We start from the raw sequence: 8794 nt of genomic DNA on the forward strand, positions 1-8794 counted from the left end.
ATGATTTCGTGGTTTTTGATAGATAGATAGATAGATAGATAGATAGATAGATAGATAGATAGATAGATGCATAGATACAGATTGTGTGTATGTGTGTGTGTATGTTAAGTAGCTCTGACTGCTTAAACAACCAGCAATGACATCCCAGAATCAAGTATCTCACTTAGTGTTTGTATGTTGGTTTCTAAATGCCATTCTCCACAAAATGAATAAGAGTTCCTTTGAGAAATGGCTAATTCCAAGACTAGGAAAGTACAAGCTAACTTTGCTATTTTTTACTTCATTTAAAATTTTTGCTTCACTTTAATTTTTAATTCCAGATGACAAATTTTGTTCTAGGTTTAGTTATGATTACAGTTATTGGCACATACTCAAAACAACATAATTATATTGAAATGTTAGGAAATACTTCCTAAACATAAAAAGTACAGTTTTGGAGGTTTCAAGATGATAGAGGCTGAGGGATGAACAGAGAGGCTGAGTTGAAGACCTTTACAAAGTAAAAGAAGCCGGGATACTGTGGATAAAGGCAGTCGGGAGGCAGGACTAGATTGCAGCTCCAGACAGAGCAGTGTGTGAGTGCTCTCATTGTGAATTTTAGCTCCAGATCGACTGTAAGAACAAACCAGCAATCCCAAGAGGACCCACAGACACTCTGAAGGAAGCGGACTGCTCCTGCAGGAACTGGGAGACCACCCCCAAAACTGTGAGTCCCTCAACTGTGGAATTGGGACTGGGAAACCCTCCTCTTCTGAAAACACACCCCACTGGAAAAACTGAAGGTATTTTTGCAGGGGAAGCTTCTAACTTTACCTGGAGCCGAATCAATTTGGAGAGCCAAGTGAACTACAGGGGTAGAGGAAGCAGCAGAAAGCCCTGCACACTGGGTCCCCAAGCAGGCCATTCCTGCCTGGCACCACAGGGAACCAATGGGAGAGGAGCAGGAAGTAAAACTACACAGGAAGAAGGAAATCTCTAGCTAAAACTTTGTAACAATTTGAATGCAATGAGAGGCCTCCTTGCCAGTACCTGGGGGAGGGTGCAAATCCAGTGTGCAGACTTTGCAGGTCAGGGAAGAACCAAGTCCTTTTCTTTCCCAACTGGGTGGTGAATAGCCTGGGACAGGCTTTCAAGCCCATACAGCACTCTGCCTGGAAACAGACTGGGGGTTGTTGGCAGGGGCACTGTGGGAGAGACGGTCCCTTTGGTTTGCATGGGAGCTGGGTGAGGTCTGTGACTGCCAGCTTTCCCCCACTTCCCTGGCAACCTGCATGACTCAGCAGAGGCAGCCATAATCCTCCTAGGTACCCAACTCCAATGACCTGGGACTCTCTCCCCCATCCCCCACAGCAGTGGCAGCAAGACCTGCCCAAGGAGAGTCTGGGCTCAGGCACACCTAGCCCCGCCCCCACATGATGGTCCTTTCCTACTGACTCTGGTAGCAGAAGACAAAGGACATATAATCTTGGCAGTTCTAGGGCCCCGCCCACTGCGAGTATTTCCCCCATACTACCACAGCTGATGCTATCTGGAAAGCGCCACCTCCTGGCAGGAGACCAACCAGCACAAAAATAGAGCATTAAACCACCAAAGCTAAGGACCCTCACAGAGTCCATTGCACTCCCCTGCCACCTCAACCAGAACAAGCACTGGTATCCATGGCTCCATAGACAATTCTCAAAAGAAGATATATAAATGACCAACAAACACATGAGAAAATGCTCAACATCACTAATGATCAGGGAAATGCAAATCAAAACTACAAGGAGATATTACCTCACTCCTGCAAGAATGGCCATAATCAAAACATCAAAAAACAGACGTTGGCGTGGCTGTGGTGAACAGGGAACACTTCTACACTGCTGGTGGGAATGTAACCTAGTACAGCTACTATGGAAAACAATGTAGAGATTTCTTAAAGAACTAAAAGTAGAACTAGCATTTGACCCAGCAATCCCACTACTGGGTATCTACCCAGAGGAAAAGAAGTCATTATTTGAAAAAGACACTTGCACACGCATGTTTATAACAGCACAATTCACAATTGCAAAATCATGGAACCAAGCCAAATGTCCATCAATCAATGAGTAGATAAACAAACTATGGTGTGCATATATATATATATATACACACACATATATATATACATGCAATGATGCAATGGACTTTGGGGATTTGGGGAGAAGAGTTGAGGGGAAGGGATAAAAGACTACAAATATGGTGCAGTGTATACTGCTTGGGTGATGGGTGCACCAAAATCTCAGAAATCACCACTAAAGAACTTCCTCATGTAACCAAATACCACCTATACCTCAATAACTTATGGAAAAAACAAAACAATAATCTTCAAGTGGGGGAAAATCAGACAAGACTGAAGAAAAGAAGTCAGGTCTGAGTGCGTGTTCTAACCCAATGCAAGGAAGCTAAGAAAATCTTGAAAAAAGGCTTTCTAGGTTCATCTAACCTTGAAAATAGGTTCATCTAACCTACAGAATGGGAGAAATATTTTGCAATCTACCCATCTGACAAAGGGCTAATATCCAGAATCTACAAAGAACTTAAACAAATTTACAAGAAAAAATCAAACAACCCCATCAAATAGTGGGCAAAGGATATGAACAGACACTTCTCAATAAAAGACATTTATGCAGCCAACAGATACATGAAAAAATGCTCATCATCACTGGCCATCAGAGAAATGCAAATCAAAACCACAATGAGATACCATCTCACACCCATTAGAATGGTGATCATTAAAAAGTCAGGAAACAACAGATGCTGCAGAGGATGTGGAGAAATAACAGTTTTACACTGTTGGTAGGAGTATAAACTAGTTCAACCATTGTGGAGGACAGTATAGCGATTCCTCAAGGATCTAGAACTAGAAATACCATTTGACCCAGCCATCCCATTACTGGGTATATACCCAAATGGTTACAAATCATGCTGCTATAAAGACACAGGCACACATATGTTTATTGAGGGATTATTCACAATAGCAAAGACTTGGAACCAACCCAAATGTCCATCAATGATAGACTGGATTAAGAAAATGTGGCATATACACACCATGGAATACTATGCAGTCATAAAAAAGGATGAGTTCATGTCCTTTGTAGGGACATGGATGAAGCTGGAAACCATCATTCTGAGCGAACTGTCACAAGGACAGAAAACCAAACACCACATGTTCTCACTCATAGGTGGGAATTGAACAATGAGAACACTTGGACACAGAATGGGGAGCATCACACACTGGGGCCTGTTGTGGGGTCGGGGGACAGGGGAGCGATAGCATTAGGAGATATACCTAATGTAAATGACGAGTTAATGGGTGCAGCACACCAACATGGCACATGTATACATATGTAACAAACCTGCACATTGTGCACATGTACCCTAGAATTTGATAATTTAAAAAAAAAGAAAAAAAGAGGCCGGGCGCGGTGGCTCAAGCCTGTAATCCCAGCACTTTGGGAGGCCGAGACGGGCGGATCACGAGGTCAGGAGATCGAGACCATCCTGGCTAACACGCTGAAACCCCGTCTCTACTAAAAATACAAAAAACTAGCCGGGCGTGGTGGCGGGCGCCTGTAGTCCCAGCTACTCCGGAGGCTGAGGCAGGAGAATGGCGTAAACCCGGGAGGCGGAGCTTGCAGTGAGCTGAGATCAGGCCACTGCACTCCAGCTCGGGCGACAGAGCAAGACTCTGTCTCAAAAAAAAGAAAAGAAAAAAAGAAAAAAAGAAATATGTCTCTTTATTAGGAAAACATAACTTTTATCCAAGCTTATTTTTCTTGGTTTAAAAAAAAGGAAACATAACTTTCGTTGGAATCAATTTAAAAAGGGTATATGCATCAATGGTAGAATGGAAAAGAAAATGTGGTACATCTACACCTTGGAATACTGTGCAGCCATAAAAAAGGAATGAGATCATGTCCTTTCCAGGGACATGGATGAAGCTGGAAACTATCATCCTCAGCAAACTAACACAGGAACAGAAAACCAAACACCGCATGTTCTCACTCATAAGTGGGAGCTGAATAATGAGAACACATGGACATAGGGAGAGAAACAACACATGCCAGGGCCTGTTGCGGGGTTGGTGGGTGAGGGGAGGGAAAACAGAGGATGGGTCAACAGGTGCAGAAAACCACCATGGCACACATATACCTAAGTAACAAACCTGCACATTCTGCACATGTATCTGGGAACTTAAAGTAAAATAATAATTTAAAAAAAGAGGTTGGGGGATGAGATCTATGAGCTAATAGTAGCAGTATATTAAGTTGGGCTCCTATCTCAAGTGATAGCATTATAGCCCCAGCAAGTAATTTGTTTCCAGGTTAAATACTTTAAGTGTGTGTCAACAGTAGATATGTTGTATCTCTGAACAGAATTATCACTGGCTTTTTAACAATTGTAATTGTAACACTAGCATTTTATACTTTCCTTATTTCATATATAAGACATGCATGTTTTTTAGTTGTTTTGGCTGAGGGTATCTAGAAGGAACTGGAAAGAACAGGTATAAATACCTGACATCTTTGGTCTCAAGATATTAGGACTGTTTATACCACCAAAAGTGATAAGCATTTTCAGTGCAATCCCATCAAAATTCCAGTGACCTCTCTGCTTCTCCCATTGGACAAATATCCAATTTTTTCATGCAGCACCAGCCCTTTTCCTGAGACACCAGAGTGCAAGTGAAGGCTGGAGTAAATGGATTTGGCCATATTAGAGGCCTGGTCATCAGGGCTGCTTTTAATTCTGGCAAAGTGGATATTGTTACCACCAATGGCCCTTTCATTGACCCCAACTACATGCTCTACATGTTCCATTATGATCCCACCCACGGCAAGTTCCACGGTACCATCAAGGTTAAGAATGGGAAGCTTGTCATCAATGGAAATCCTATCACTATTTTCCAGGAGTGAGAGCTCACCAAAACCAAATGAGATAATGCTGGTGCTAATTATGTCATGGAGTTCACTGGCATCTTCACTACCTCGGTGAAGACTAGGGCTCACCTGGAGAGGGGAGCCAAAAGGTTCATCATCTCCATCTTTTCTGCGGATGTCCCCATGTTTGGGATGGGCATGAACCATAAGCATGAAAACAACCTCACAATCATCAGCAACACCTCCTGCACCACCAACTGCCTAGATCCCCTGGCCAAGGTCATTCATGACAACTTCGGGATCAGGGAGGGACTCATGACCACAGTCCACACCATCACTGCTACCCAGAAGACTGTGGATGGCCCCTCCAGGAAACTCTGGCATGACAGCCATGAGGCTTTCCAGAACACCATTCCTGCATCTACTGGTGCTGTCAAGTAAATGGGCCATGAGAGGGCAAGGTCATTCCTAAGCTCAACAGGAAGCTCACTGGCATGGTCTTCTGTGTTCCCAACACCAGTGTTCGTTGTGGAACTGACCTCCTGTCTGGAGAAACCTGCCAGACAGGTTTCTTCAGACATCAAAAAGGTGGTGAGGCAGGCACACAAGGACCCCCTCAAGGGCATCCTGGGCTACAGTGAGCACCAGGTTGTCTCTTCGGAATTTAACAGCAATACCTGCCTTTCCGCCTTTGAGGCTGGGGCTGGCATTGCCATCAATGACCACTTTGTCAAGCTCATTTCCTGGTATGACAATGAATTTTGCCTGCAGTAACAAGGTGATGGACCTCATGGTACACATGGCCTCTAAGGAGTAAAATCCCCCAATCACTAACCCCAGGGAGAGCACGGGAAGAAGAGAGGGACCCTCGGCTGCTGGGGACTCCCTGCTGCACTCAGTCCCCCACCACACAGAATCTCCTCTCCTCACAGTTTCCAGACCCTCTGAAGAAGGAGAGACCTAGGGAGCCCCACCTTGTCATTTAACATCAATAAAGTCCCCTGTACTCAGCAAAAAAATATACATATATATATTTTTCGTAGAAATAAAAAAATAATTCTAAAATTTGTGTGAAACCACCAAATGCTTCAAGTAACCAAAACAATGTTGAGGAAAACAAACTTGAAGGCATCACACTTCCTAATATCACATTGTATCACAAAAGAGGCATAATGAAGCAGTATGAAAGCAGACACAACAAACATATAGGCTGGGCACGATGGCTCATGCTGGTAATCTCAGTACTTTGGGAGGCCCAGTTGGGTGGATCACCTGAAGTCAGGAGTTCAAGACCAGCCTGGCCAGCGTGGTGAAACCCCATCTCTATCTGTTAAAAATACAAAAATTAGCCGGGCATGGTGGCAGGCACCTGTAATCCCAGCTACTCGGGAGGCTGAGGCAGGAGAATCTCTTGAACCTGGGAGGCAGAGGTTGCAGTGAGCCAAGATTGCACCACTGCACTCCAGCCTGGACGACAGAGTGAGACACCAAAAAAAAAAAAAAAAAAGAACAGGCATATGGACCAATGGAACAGAATAGAAGAATAGAGAGCCCGTAAATAATCTAAGCATATACGGTCAATTAATTTTTGACAAAGCTACCAAGAAGACACAATGAGGAACGGATAGTCTCTTCAATACATGGTGTTTGGAAAACCAGATATCCACATGCAAAAAGGATGAAACTGGACCCTCATCTTACACTGCACACAAAAATAAACTAGAAGGATATTAAAGACCTGAAACCATTAAATTCCTAGAGGAAAACAGGAAAATCTCAATATTGGCCTTGACAAGGGTTTTCTTTGATATCTCACCAAAAAGAACAGGTAATAAGAATGAAAGAAACAGGTGGAACTATATCAAACTAAAACACTACACAGCAAAGAAAATGATCAAAATGAAAAGACAGCCAATTGATTGGGAGAAAATATCTATGAAGAATGTATAAGAAAAAGGGTTACGATCCAAAATATATAAGGAACTCAAACAATTCTATAGCAAAAGAAACAAATAATCGTATTAAAATGTAGTCAAATAACCTGACCAGATATTTCTCCAAAGAAGAAGTAAAAATGGCCAACAGGTATAGCAAAAGGTGCTCAACATCATCAAACATCAGGGAAATGGAAATGGCTACTATCAAAAAGACGAGATAAAACAATGTTGGTGAAGATGTGGAGAAAAGGGAACCCTTGTACGCTGTTGGTGGAAATGTAGATTGGTGCAGCCATTATGGAAAAAAAATATGGAGGTTTCTAATGGAATTTTTTTTAAAAGCCACCATGTATCCTAGCAATCCCTCTTCTGGGCATATACTCAAGGGAAATGCAATCACCACCTTGTAAAGACACTGTGCTCTTGTGTTCATCACAGCATGATTCACAATAGCCAAGAGGTAGAAACAACCTGTCTGTCAATGGAAGAATGGGTAAAAAAATTGTGGGACACACATACACACACACACACACACACACACACACACACAGAGAAGAATATTCTTCAGTTTTAAAAAAGAAAAAGGCCCTGCCACTTGCAAGAATACAGGTGAACCTAGAGGACATCATGCTAAGTGAAATAAGTCAAACACAGGGAAAATATACCATGTGAACTCACATATGGAAGATTATTTTTTAATTACAAAACTCAAATACATAGAAACAGAGTAGAAAGATGGTTACCAAGGGCACAGGTAATGGTGGGGAAAATGAGGAGATGGAAGTCAAAGGATACAATGTTTCGGTTATGTATGATAAACCTAGAGCTCTAGTGTGCAGCATGTAGACTATAGTTAATAATATAGTATTGAATACTGGAAACTTGCTAAGAGATAGATTTTAGGTACTTTAGCCACAAAAAAATGAAATATGAGATGATGGGTATATTAATTTGCTTGACTATACTAATCACTCCACTTGTATCAATACTTCATGTTGTAATACTTTAAATATATACAATTTAAAAATTACGACTGTCCAGATCTATCCAGTGTTTGAAATTACATTTTCTGTCCCACAAGTTATCAGAAAACTACTAGAATAAAATAATATATCTAACAGCAAATGTCTTAGTCGTGAAAGGGCAACATAATTAGTTTCCTCCTTTTTCTCTGAACAATATTTCTGTTATTTTTCCGGGTAATTGGAGGTAACATTAACTGAGAATTTGGAGGAGATTGTGAAAATTTTGGATAGTACACCAAAGGATCAAGATCCACTGCTCAGACCTGTGTTTCAGCTCAAATAATGTTAGTTGCTATCATAAGGACAATTAAATTACCTAAAATATTGTTATGTGGACTCTAGCTAATTATGCGTTCTGGTATTGGGTGGGTGAAATCACATTTTACACAACGATCTTCTATTTTATGATTATGTTTACAATTGTCTCATTAATCTCTCATCCTTTTCCTACTTTCTATTTCTGCCTCAAGAATACAAAGTCTGTACCTATATTTACCTGAGAAAACTGGGAAGCCACCATTCTATTCTATTTTCTCTGGTTTTGAAGGAAACCAATGTGATATCCTTTTGAAAACTATGATACCAAAATTACTGATAGGTGGTAGAAAATGAATTGAAATGTGTCCACATCTTGTATGAATAATGGCAATTAGTTATAATTTTCAAAATATTCCACAAATTGAACGTGTGAAAACCAGACAGTAAGCATTGAATGGCAATTTACTTAAGTCCAACTGGGCTAAGTAAAGTAATATCCTCCAGAAATTGGAACTGCATAGGAAGCAGTGTCCATTAAACTGTCCTCCCACAGTTTGATGGGAGGAAGTAAACATGAGCAAAATGTTTACTCATGGGAGGTTACTCATTACCTCCCACAGTTTGATATGAGGAAGTAAACATGAGCAAAACCTATATGTATATACTTTACCTA

At 41.5% G+C, this 8794-nt stretch overlaps 1 pseudogene; it reads left to right on the plus strand.

The window, feature by feature from the left end:
* The first annotated feature begins 4709 nt into the window (after positions 1 to 4709).
* LOC111555954 lies at positions 4710 to 5718 on the plus strand (annotated as a pseudogene).
* Positions 5719 to 8794: the final 3076 nt, after the last annotated feature.

The sequence above is a fragment of the Piliocolobus tephrosceles genome, chromosome 10 (genome assembly GCF_002776525.5).
Source record: "Piliocolobus tephrosceles isolate RC106 chromosome 10, ASM277652v3, whole genome shotgun sequence".
Classification (NCBI taxonomy): domain Eukaryota; kingdom Metazoa; phylum Chordata; class Mammalia; order Primates; family Cercopithecidae; genus Piliocolobus; species Piliocolobus tephrosceles.